The sequence below is a fragment of the Pelophylax lessonae genome (genome assembly GCF_965119305.1).
Source record: "Pelophylax lessonae genome assembly, chromosome: 3".
NCBI lineage: Eukaryota > Metazoa > Chordata > Amphibia > Anura > Ranidae > Pelophylax > Pelophylax lessonae.
In genome coordinates, this window is record NC_138770.1 from 32,114,867 (window position 1) to 32,127,723 (window position 12,857).

At 46.1% G+C, this 12,857-nt stretch overlaps 1 protein-coding gene across 1 annotated transcript in view; it reads right to left on the reverse strand.

The window, feature by feature from the left end:
• Window positions 1–12,857, reverse strand: part of LOC309550274 (uncharacterized protein) — a gene marked incomplete at both ends in the record, with an annotated part of 1,476,097 nt that overhangs the window by 291,670 nt on the left and 1,171,570 nt on the right.

A 12,857-nucleotide genomic window follows, 5' to 3' on the forward strand; every position in this document is an offset into this window, starting at 1 on the left:
AGGAATACGATGGTCCGGCACCGTCCCTCACAGTCTGAGGTTCCTCAGGATAAGAGGAATACGATGGTCCGGCACTGTCCCTCACAGTCTGAGGCTCCTCAGGATAAGAGGAATACGATGGTCTGGCACCGTTCCTCACAGTCTGAGGTTCCTCAGGATAAGAGGAATACGATGGTCCGGCACTGTCCCTCACAGTCTGAGGTTCCTCAGGATAAGAGGAATATGATGGTCTGGCACTGTCCCTCACAGTCTGAGGTTCCTCAGGATAAGAGGAATACGATGGTCCGGCACTGTCCCTCACAGTCTGAGGTTCCTCAGGATAAGAGGAATATGATGGTCTGGCACCGTTCCTCACAGTCTGAGGTTCCTCAGGATAAGAGGAATATGATGGTCCGGCACTGTCCCTCACAGTCTGAGGTTCCTCAGGATAAGAGGAATACGATGGTCCATCTACACTGTGTGGTGCCGGATGGACATTTGAGGTAGCCAGGTTTTCTCCTGGACTATACTGTATGATGTCCTCATCTTCTACTTTACAGTCTGGAGACAAAGTGAGACAATCCTCTGAGGTTTTCCTCATCTCCCGTCCATGTACTAAAATAGAAATACAAAGATTATTACTAGACATCAGCAGATTGGTTCCCCTAAACCAGAACTCCGCCCACATCAGGCAGCTTTGTCTCAGAGGATCTTGCAATTCCACCCTCAAAGTAACTAGTAAATGGTAGAGGGTGACTAGGTGTCCCAGGAGCCACACATCAAGTCAAGACCTGCTGTATGATAGTAAATGGCAGTCTCAGTCTGGACCTACGCCAGGCCACGCCTTAATGTGTGGGACACCTACTCACTATCTACCGATATAAAATGTCCAGCTGGTAGAAAGTGGGTGTAACAAAAGAGAATCCATATTATGTGTATATATAGCAGTGGGTAGAGGGGAGAGAGCAGAAGTCAGGAGTATGTAATGTACAACATAGAGTATATAGTGCAGGGGTCAGGAGTATGTAATGTACAGCACAGGGTATATAAAGCAGAGGTCAGGAGTATGTAATGTACAACATAGAGTATATAGTGCAGGGGTCAGGGGTATGTAATGTACAACATAGAGTATATAGTGCAGGGGTCAGGAATATGTAATGTACAACAGAGTATATAGTGCAGGGGTCAGGAGTATGTAATAAACAACATAGAGTATATAGTGCAGGGGTCAGGAGGAGTATGTTATGTACAATATAAATGATACAGTGTAAGGGTCAGGACTCATAAGTCAGGCACAGTCAGTGAACAGCAGAGTAAGTAACCCCGGGAGAATTGTTCTATCAGAGAGCTTACTAGACCTGGGCATGGGGAAGGAAATCTAAAGCACATATCCCAGGCAGTGCCGGTAAAAGGTCACCTATATCCCAGGGCAAACATGGCAAACTGTGCCCCCCAATATGTATGAGCATTATGTGTCAGCAAAAATTCCCCCCCAAAAAAAACAAAAAAACATTGGGCACTAATCTGCATGATTACCCCACACATCCCTACTAGCACAAATCCCGCCCCACCCCACCCCAAAAAAAATTCTCCCCCTAGTACAAATTCCCCCCTTTACCATATCACCTATTCTAGTACAAACCCCCCAAAATTGAGCCTCCTAGCACAAAACCCCTTCTCCCATCCCCTCCCAACACAAATCACCCATGAATCACCACTTCTAGCACACACCCAAATTTCCCTTCCTATAACAATTCTTAGCCCCTGCTGCTCCTTAAATTCCTCCTTGCAACACAGATCCCTTCCCCCCTCAATTTCCTTGTGGTGCCCCCCCCCCCCCACCTCACATGATACCACAGTGCCCAGGGCAGCCTCCCCTCCTGCCCACCCCTTGTCCCGACCTTGACCCCAGGTGCCTAGATCTAGTAACTCCTCTGGTGAAAATGAACATTTTGCTGCCAGCTGAACCCCAGAATCTCCATAAATCCAGTCTAGAGACATAAATTGTGTCTGCAGCACAGAGAAGGAAGATTATCCAAGAGAAATACAGGAATACAGGACGGGGAACACAGCTCAGGAAAGTGACCAGGGTATTACAGGCTGATATCACCCAGTCCCCGCCCTACTCTGGACCAATCAGTGAGCAGTATGGGTGGAGGAATGTATTTAGTGTTAATGACCCACCTGTGCGGATCTCTGTAGGAGTGTCCTCCTCTATAAATGTCCCCGTTATTCCATCCTCCTCCATAGACTGCTGATCATCCCTCACATACCTCTCTTCTTCTTCTGCTTTAACCTCAAATTCTATATCGATTGGATCTCCACTCTAAACCAAGAAAATGATAGAAGAGGTCATCTGTAAAACATAAGCTTCAATATTGTGACATCATATTTAAAAAAAATCACTTCAATGAGTCCATGTTCTAGATGCTCCGTCCCACCAACCTTGTAACAGTGAGGGATGGTGTGACCTTCCTGTGTGGAATCCCAGGAATACAGAGGACGGGGACATCTCTCTGGTGGGTTCCCATTACTGGATCCATCTGTAGGAAACACACACACTGACTGAATACATTGTTTCTATGTGTTTATCAGATGATGGGGGATCTAGGTGGATCCTCCGTACTGCTCTCTCCTTTACAATAAAGTCTCCTCTTACCCGGTGATGTGAGGGGCGGCTGATTCTCCATCATGACGTCCTTGTAGAGATCCTTGTGTCCTTCTAAATACTCCCACTCCTACATGGAGAAATAGACAGTGACATCCTGACACCTTATAGGAACCTGACACACACAATGATACAGTCACCATCCAGACACATCCCTTGTCTGTTACTGGATAATGTCCCAGAACAGTGGCGGCTGGTGCTCAAAATTTTTTTGGGGGGCGCAAACAGAAAAATGTAATAGGCATTGCTTTGCGGCAAAAAACGCTGTAAAAAATTGCGTGACTTTGAGGTCACAAAAGTGTGAAAGGGGCCTTCAGTAATTAAGGTATAGTGTGCCCCCTTTCAATGCAGAGAGACCAGCGTGCCCCCTTTCAATGCAGAGTGACCAGCGTGCCCCCTTTCAATGCAGAGTGACCAGCGTGCCCCCTTTCAATGCAGAGAGACCAGCGTGCCCCCTTTCAATGCAGACAGACCAGCATGCCCCCTTTCAATGCAGACAGACCAGCGTTCCCCCCTTTAATGCAGACAGACCAGCGTGCCCCCTTTCAATGCAGAGTGACCAGCGTGCCCCCTTTCAATGCAGACAGACCAGCGTGCCCCCTTTCAATGCAGAGTGACCAGCGTGCCGTGCCCCTTTCAATGCAGACAGACCAGCGTGCCGCGCCCCCTTAAATGCAGACAGACCAGTGCACTTACTTGCAGCAGCGACTTCTCCTCGCGTCCTCCCGCCGCCTCTTCCTCGGCCAATGGCATGGTTTTTGCCTTTCGGCCAATCAGGAAGTGGGTCTCGGACCAGCTTTCTGATTGGCCAGGAGGAGGATTCGTGTGACAATAGTGAATTTTCATTCGCTATTGTCACACAATGAGGGGACTCGGGGTGCACTGCTCTGCGCCCCAGGTCCACCCTTTTCTGAAGCCTATTAGAGCCTCTGGCTCTAATCAGGTGATTAAATAAAAAAAAAACCCAGTTGAACCCCCTGCGCCCCCAACACACCAGCTGCCACTATCCCAGAATTCCCAGCATCGCTCACCTCTCCTGTCAGCAGCTCCATCATCTTCTTGGTGACTTCTAGAATCTTCTGCATGTTGTGTCTTTCAGGTTTTAGGGAATCACATGGAGGCACTGTGATGGTCATATGATCACCTGACTTCAGAAGAGGAAATCTCTGTATTGAGGAACCAATAGGAATATCATGTTAGAATCCCAGAATCCCCCTCACCTCACCGGTCAGGTCTGTGTTTTATTAATAGAGATGAGAGTGATGTCATGTGACCTCCCAGAATCCTCCTCACCTCTCCGGTCAGATCTGTGTTTTATTAATAGAGATAAGAGTGATGTCATGTGACCTCCCAGAATCCTCCTCACCTCCCCAGTCAGGTCTGTGTTTTATTAATAGAGATAAGAGTGATGTCATGTGACCTCCCAGAATCCTCCTCACCTCTCCGGTCAGGTCTGTGTTTTATTAATAGAGATAAGAGTGATGTCATGTGACCTCCCAGAATCCTCCCCACCTCTCCGGTCAGGTCTGTGTTTTATTTATAGAGATAAGAGTGATGTCATGTGACCTCCCAGAATCCTCCTCACCTCTCTGGTCAGCAGGTAGATGATCTCCAGGGTGAGGTTTAGTATCTTCTCAGTCATGTGACTCCGGTCCTCCTCCATCCTCATTGGTGTCACCATTTGATCTATACAGGTCTCCTTGTAGACGGATAACTTTGGGAAATAAAAGTAAGAATTATTTGGATAGTATTGGTCACAATAATAGGTTGGGGATGTGAGGGGGGTAATAGGAGAGTTGCTGCACATTTAAGAACTACTCTCCCCATGAGAATACATTTAATCTGGACAGTTTCAGATTTGTTAAATCTTGGAGGACCTTGGACCATCTTATCCTGCCAGATCAGAATTTCCCTTTTCTCTGTTGGGTTTGTTTGGTTTTTGAGCTGGTTTGCAGATGAAACAGAACTCCTCTAAGAACAAGTGCTCACCAACGAATGAAGGAATTCCCTTCTTCATCTCACATAATATTCCAGAACAAATCACGTGACCACTGAGACAATAAGATGGTTAAGATTGCCAGTTCTGTAAGGTCTGAAAAATAAGTGCAGGTGGGGTGGAAGGACAATCATAGACCCCCCTCTGTCCCTCAGAGTCCCCTGAGCCCTCCAGCCCCCTATTCCCTCAGAGTCCTGAAGCCTGACTACCCCCTCAAGGTTCTCAGAGTCCTTCAGAGGCCCCTAAAGTCTTCCAGCTGCACTAAACCCTCACATCCCCTCAGCTCCTATACTTCCCTCAGTATTTTCCTCCCTCTGACACCAATAATGGTTCATATTCTTCATGGCAGGCTGTGGAATGTTTTTTTCCTCCTGACCAGCAATGTAAGGGGCTCTATGCTCCATACCCCTGCACTCGTTCTTTGTGTTGGCTGCATATTGTAATGATTGCCCATTCGCTGTCTGTGTTGTGTAATAATTGCCCTTTGTAGGCCATGTATGGTCAGGATTAGAGATGTACTCAGGTGTGTTCCAGTTCACACGTGCCCGATCCCGCCAGGAAGCCGACACTGCAGTCCAATAATCACAGGCAGTTAACATTTACTGATCTGTGCAGCTGCGGATCGGGAAATCTCTCACTGCCTGTGATTAGCGGAGTGCAGTGTCGGCTTCCTGTCGGGATCGGGCACGTGGAAACTCGAACACGCCCGAGCCCATCTCTAGCCAGGATGGTCATTGTCTTGTATATTTATTGTCAGTGCTGTTTGTTTAGAGGAACATATTACTAGAATTTATCTCCAAAATTAAGAGAATGGTTCGGCCCCGAAAGTGGGGAAATGTTCTGACCCTGAAGGGGTTAATCTAGGTTTCCAAACTATATATGTGTGTATCATCATCCGCTGGAGATAAAAGACGTCACAGTGACTATGGAGGAAGAGGACGGACATGACGGGAGGTTACTGGGTGAAAATAGAAAATAAGCTCTTATTACCTCATCTGCTGCCACTTCCAGCAATGTCTCCTCTCTACTTCCTCCCAACTCACCTCTCACCCGGAACTTCCTGTCTGTACCTGACATCACTTCCTGTCTCTATGGAATAGAAACTTCCTGTCTGGGTAGAAGTGAGATCACCACCTTGTGGAGCTCAGAGGAACTGCAGCCCTGAGAAACGTCTTGCAGTGTGAACACGGCCTTGTGTTGTGTGTGTATGTGCTAGTGATCGATCGATATCTGTTTTTCATCGCCGATACCGCTATTTTGCCGATCGCATATCGGTATTGGCCGATATTTTCACATGTGCAAAATTTTGCCCAAAAAACACAAAATTCGACACAAATCTCTTAATAAACATGTGGATCTTTATTTATTAACATTTTTAACATGAAGTGCTCATTCCTCACACCTTAACTGCATAAAAACTGATAGGAAGTCTTCAGTTGCAGGGACATTTGCTTTGCATTTCACAACATCTGATTGTGCATTATGCATAATAAAGTGCTGCAGTAGTGGACTCACTCACTGCAATATGTTACTGCAGTGCAGTCAGTGCAAAACTGCTTGAAAAAAAGCTAGGAAACAACAACAGCTACACAAAAAATACACATACACAGTGGATTGGATGGACTGGAGTCAGTGGAGGACCACCTCTGCAGTAAGGCACTGACTGCAACTAATGCAGTGCAGTCAGTGCAAAACTGCTAGCAAAAGAGCAAGGCAACAGCTACACATGTCACAGTGGATTGGACTGGGCTGGACTCAGTGGAGGACTACCTCTGTCTGCATTATGGCACTCACTGCAACTACTGCAGTCAGTGCAAAACTGCTAGAAAAAAAGCTAGGCAACAGCTAGACAGTGGATTGGAGTCACTCAGCGGACTACCTCTGCAGTAGGGCACTCACTGCAACTACAGCTATCCCCAGGGGGCAGGGCTACATATATAAGTTTGGAGCACCAGCCCATTTATTTAGTTACATAGTTACATAGTTAGTGAGGTTTAAAAAAGACATCAGTCCATCCAGTTCAACCTATGATGTGTGTGTGTGTTTGCTGTTAACCGTACATTGTATACCCCTGTATGTTGTGGTCTTTAAGGTGCCCATCTAATAGTTTTTTTGAAACTATCAATGCTCCCTGCTGATACAACTGTTTGCGGAAGAGAATTCCACATCCTTACTGCTCTCACAGTGAAGAACCCCCTGCGTATTTTAAGGTTAAACCGCCTTTCCTCTAGTTTTAGTGAGTAGCCACGTGTCTTATTGTATTTCCTTTCTCTGAATAGGTTTTTCCATATGCTAGGGTCGCCAGTACAGTATTTTTACATTGATATCATATCCCCCCTCAATCGTCTCTTCTCCAGAGAGAATAAGTTCAGTGCTTGTAGTCTTTCCTCATAGCTGATGTCCTCCATTCCCCTAATTATTTTTGTTGCCCTTCTCTGGACTTTCTCCAGTTCCAGCACTTCCTTCCTGAGGACCGGTGCCCAGAACTGGATGGGATACTCAAGGTGTGGCCGGACCAGTCTTGTAGAGCGGGAGAATAATCTCTTTATTTCTGGAGTGAATCCCCTTTTTTATGCATCCCAGTATTCTGTTGGCTTTGCTTGCAGCGGCTTGGCATTGCATGCCACTGCCAAGCCTGTTGTCTACCAGTACCCCCAGGTCCTTTTCCATCCTAGACTCGACCAGAGGTTCCCCCCCTAGTGTGTAGCTTGCTTTCTGGTTTCTGGCACCCAGGTGCATTACTTTGCATGTTTCAACATTAAACCTCATCTGCCATGTAGTTGCCCACCCCATTATTTTGTTCAGGTCCGCTTGTAAGGTTTCCACATCCTGCATAGAAGATATTGGCATGCTTAGTTTAGTATCATCCGCAAATACTGAGATTTTACTCAATATCCCCTCCTCTAGATCATTTATGAATAAATTAAACAGGATTGGCCCCAGGACAGAACCCTGGGGGACCCCGCTTTCCACACCCGCCCAATCTGAGTACTCCCCATTAATCACCACCCTTTGCAACCTCCCCTTGAGCCAGTTCTCTATCCAGGTTCTCACCTTATGGTCCATACCTACCTTCCTTAGTTTGTACAGTAAGCGTTTGTGGGGAACGGTGTCAAAGGCCTTTGCAAAGTCCAGATACACCACATCCACAGACCTTCCTTTATCCAGATACACTGCATCCACAGGCTTACCTTTATCTAGGTGGCAGCTCACTTCATCATAGAAGGTTAATAGATTGGTTTGGCAAGAACGATTTTTCATGAATCCATGCTGATTACTACTAATAATACCATTTTCATTACTAAAGTCTTGTATGTGGTCCCTTAACATCCCCTCCAAAATCTTGCAAACTACTTATGTTAGGCTGACCGGCCTATAGTTACCCGGGATATATCTCGGCCCCTTTTAAATATTGGTACCACGTTGACTTTTTTCCAGTCAGCTGGCACCATACCCATCTGTAAACTATCCTTAAAGATCAAGAATAATGGTCTGGCAATCACCTGGCTGAGCTCTTTAAGAACCCTCGGGTGCAAGCCATCCGGCCCCGGTGATTTATTTATGTTAAGTTTCTCTAGTTTAGTTCTAAGTCTATCTTCTGTTAGCCATGGCGGTATTTCCTGAGGTGTGTTGTTTAGTTTAGCCTTACAAGCTGGGCTAGTGTAGCCCCCCAATTCTTTTGTGTAGACTGAAGAGAAGAAATGATTTAACACTACCGCCTTTTCCCTGTCCTCTGTGGCCAAAACTCCCTTATCGTCTTTTATGGGGCCAATGTGTTCTGGCCTCGCTTTCTTACTGTTTATATACTTAAAGAATTTCTTGGGGTTCTTTTTACTCTCTTCCGCTATATGTCTCTCGTGTTCTATTTTAGCCGCCCTGATTTCGTCTTTACATTTCTTATTACACTCTTTGTAATGCTTGAATGCTGCCAATGACCCCTCAGCCTTGTATTTTTTGAAGGCCTTTCCTTTAGCATTAATATGCATTTTTATGTTGGAGTTTAGCCACCCAGAGTTTAGTTTTGCTCTTTTAAATTTATTTCCCTTTGGAATGCACTGGTCAATCCCTTTGTTAAGTATGCTTTTGAAGCACTCCCATTTTTCCTCCGTGTTCTTTGTTCCCAGGGTTCTATCCCATTTGATATTTTCTAGCAGAGAGCGCAGTTTTGGGAAATTGGCTCTTTTGAAATTCAGTGTCCTTATATTGCCCTTGTGTTTACTATTACTATATTGACCTATGGTCACTGTTTTCTAAGTTGCCCCGTATTTCTATATCCGTGAGCAGGTCTGTATTGTTGGTAATCAGTAGGTCAAGTACTGCATTGTTTCTTGTCGGTGCTTTCACCATCTGACCCATGAAATTGTCCTGCAAAACATTTAGAACTGCCTAGCCTTGGCTGAATGTGCGGTTCCTTCTGCCCAAGTCCCCCATTATAATGACATTTCCTATCCTTGCTGCCAATCTTATCTGTAAAAGGAGGTCCAGGTTGGGGGGCCTATAGCATACGCCCAATATTACCTTCCCCACAGAGCCTTCCCTTTGAAGCTCTACCCATAGGGATTCTGCCTCGTCCATAGCTCCATTATTCATATCATTCCTCATATTTACCTGTATACTGCTCTTAATATACACACATACCCCTCCTCCTTTTTTACCTTCTCTATCTCTGCGATAAAGGGAATACCCCTGAATGGTCGCCATCCAATCATGAGAGCTGTCAAACCAAGTCTCAGTTATCCCCACAAAAAAAGTCCTCCTCAAACATCAGCAGCTCCAGCTCTCCCATCTTGTTGGCCAGGCTTCTGGCATTGGTATACAAACCTCATAATTTTGACCCGTTACATATAACCTCATTTGATGTTTTTAGGGTGCTTTCTTGATTTTTTCCCCATACCCACCCTGGGTTTAGGAGCTCCGAACACCCCACCGCTAATGTCCCCATTTCTGCCCTCTGAATCTTGCTTTCCACTGGCTAATTCTAAATCTGTACCCCTCCCCATCACCTAGTTTAAAAGCCCCTCTAACTGCACATCACGTATTGCAAGTTTGCACATCACTGAAGATATCTTTGATTTTTTATGAACTTGGCACTTTATGCATTTCAATATATTTATTTATTGGTCACCATTTGATACAATTTTGGAATATTTGTATGGTTAATTTATCACTGTCACAAGATTTTTGACAGCACTAGCACTTTATATCCACTGTGACACTTTCTGATGGTGATTACGGAAACAGAATCACATTATTATATGGTTTAAACATATGGTAGCACTTTCATCTCACTGTGCATAGTCACCATCTTTTGTTGATGATTAAATTGATTTATTTGCAGTATTACTTTGGCACTACATTAATTTTATTTTATACCTATATTTGTGTTATGTGGAAGCACTGAATGTATGCTGCCATTGGCATTTTTTACACTGTTTTATTGTGGTTTAGCGCTGATTTTATTTACATTTAGTAAGGGTGCATGCTTTGGCCAATCACATAATGCACCGCGCGCATGCAGTGCATTATGGGCGCTTGAATTTCCTGTGAAGAAGCACATTAGTTCGTCATTCGACGAACGATCAAACGGCCGATGTTTGAATCGAACTTAGCTTCTACTCAAACTTGAAGCTCATCCCTAATCACCAGAAACAGTAATCATTGGTCCCAAATCTGAAATGGTTTTTTTATGTATGTTTTGAGTTTTGCTAACACAATTTTTTGGAACGTTAGTAAAACATAAATTTTTGTTTCCACAGATCCTCCTCCTCCATCCGTATGACTCCCCCATTAAGAACTTCACCAAGCTGACCATTATGCGGCACCTGCATTTGAAGCTGTGGCAGAGATTCCACCACCGCACATCAGTGCAGGACCTTTAGCGCTCTTGGAGAGACATAAAGAGGCGCAATCCAAGAGCGCTGAAAAAGGCTGTGGCGAGAATCTCTGGTAAGTCAATATGTGGAATTTATAGAAGATAGAACATAAAAGATGTGTATGTGTGTGTGTGTATGTGTGTGTGTGGGGGGGGGGGTGTTCACAGCCTTTGGAACTTCATTTATAATTAGTGATTAGATTATATCCTCTTTGTCTTCTTGTTCTAGACACAGCTGATGGGTGCCAAGCGGTGGTCTGCTTGGTAAAGAAGGGAAGGAGGAGGATGGCAATCCTACGATATGTGGCCCCAGGGAGTGAGCCATTGGAGTGACTCCGAGTTTTTGATAGTAAACAGAAGCATGTTAATTTTAGAGATGTTCAATAGAAATCACTTTGGGGGTATTGTGGAGTCTAAATAATGTTTTTATATTTTTTGGTTTTAAATTTGGCTTCTTTGGTTCAAAACACTTCTGTCTGAACAGTTTGGGAGCAAAATGGTGACAGTCAACTACTCTGCGTGCAGACATCTTGGCCCTGGTAGAGACTCATCTGGATGGGCGCATGCAGCTGTCACTAAAATGCCCGTGGGTGGGGTTGGTGTACCACTCAGCCTACACATCCCATTCTAGAGGTGTGCCCGTACTAGTAACGAAGTCAATCCATTTCCAGCTTCTAGGATCTCATGTCGACCCCCTAGGTAGATATGTGTTTTTACGGGTCTCTATCTTTGGTGAATCTATGCTTCTAATGGCCTACTATGTTCCGCCACCCTTCTCCAGCTCTGTTTTATTAGAGGGGTTTGCCTTCCTGGCTCAACACCCGGCTCTGCTGGCTATCTGGATCGGGGACTTTAATAATGTACTTGATCCCACCTTGGACAGGTTAGGCACTTCTCCCCAGGTGTTGGCTCCGGCCTGTAGTACCAGATTTGCCAGACTGCTGGAGAGTTTTTGGTTGCGGGACACGTGGCGTGCGCTATATCCCACCCAGAGGTCGTATTCCTGTTTTTCTGCATCCCACCACACCATGTCCAGAATTGACTTGATACTGCTGTCCCGAGCCCTGCTTCCCAGATTGCTTAAGGTGGGTTTTTCTCCCAGGTCCATGTCTGATCACTGTCCATACTGGGTGGTGTTGTCCTTGCCCCACAGTAGACCTCCGCCGGCCTGGAGACTTAACCCTGCGTGGTTGGCCCTGATGGAGGGGGGTAATGCACTGGATGCCTCCTGGAGTCAGTTTTTTGCTGATAACGATCACACTGCCTCTCTTGGAGCGGTGTGGGAGGCGTTTAAATTACATGCCAGAGCCACTCTACAATCTCGTGTTAAGGCCATTAAAGCGGACTCTGCTGCGGCTTACTCCCGGGCAATGGCTAACCTCGCCACGGCTGAGAGTTCCTATTTGGCGGATCCTACCCAGGCCAATGAATCCCAGTATAAGCTGACCTCCAAGTTAGTGACCCAACTGGACTATGAACGAGCAAAGACAAAACTATTCTTTCAGAAGCAAAGACTGTTTGCACATGTGAACGAGCTGGGAGGCTCCTCGCCTACCTGGTACATTGTGAGGACCGCCCTCCAGTAGTGATATCCCTGATAGCGGACTCTGGAGCCCCCTTGACTGACCCTCCACGGGTCGCGGACAGGTTCTGTACGTTCTTTAGTGACCTCTACACTTCCAGGGCTCCTGCTGACCACTCGGACATGCATTCATTCCTACAGACAGTAGATTTCCCGACGTTGTCTCCTGAACAGATCGCGATCCTGAAGGCGCCGCTCACCGAGGGCGAGATTGCGGAGGCCGTGTCCAGATTTCCCAGATCAAGGTCCCCGGGTCTAGACGGACTCCCGGTGTAGTTTTACGCCCAATATTCTGAACTCCTGTTACCCAAACTACTTGCCCTTTTTAATCAGCTCTATGAGGATCGGGAGTTGCTCCCCCCTATGAGAGAGGCACTGATAGTGTTGATCCCTAAACCGGGCAAGGATCCCCACTTTCCAGAGTCGTATCGCCCTATTTCCCTCCTCCAGGTGGATGTAAAGATTCTTGCTAAGATCCTGGCTCTCCGCCTTAACCAAGTAATACTTACACTTGTCCACCCCGACCAGGCGGGCTTTATGCCGGGTAGAAACACCTCCTTTAACTTACGTAGATTGTTCATGAACCTCCAAGCTGAACATGACAACTCGGGCAGGAGGGTGGTGGTGACTCTGGACACGGCCAAAGCCTTTGACTCAGTGGAATGGTCTTTCTTGTGGGCATGCCTCGGGAGATATGGCTTTGGACCCAAATTTATATGTTGGGTACAGTTGCTATACAATGCTCCGGTTGCGAAAGTTC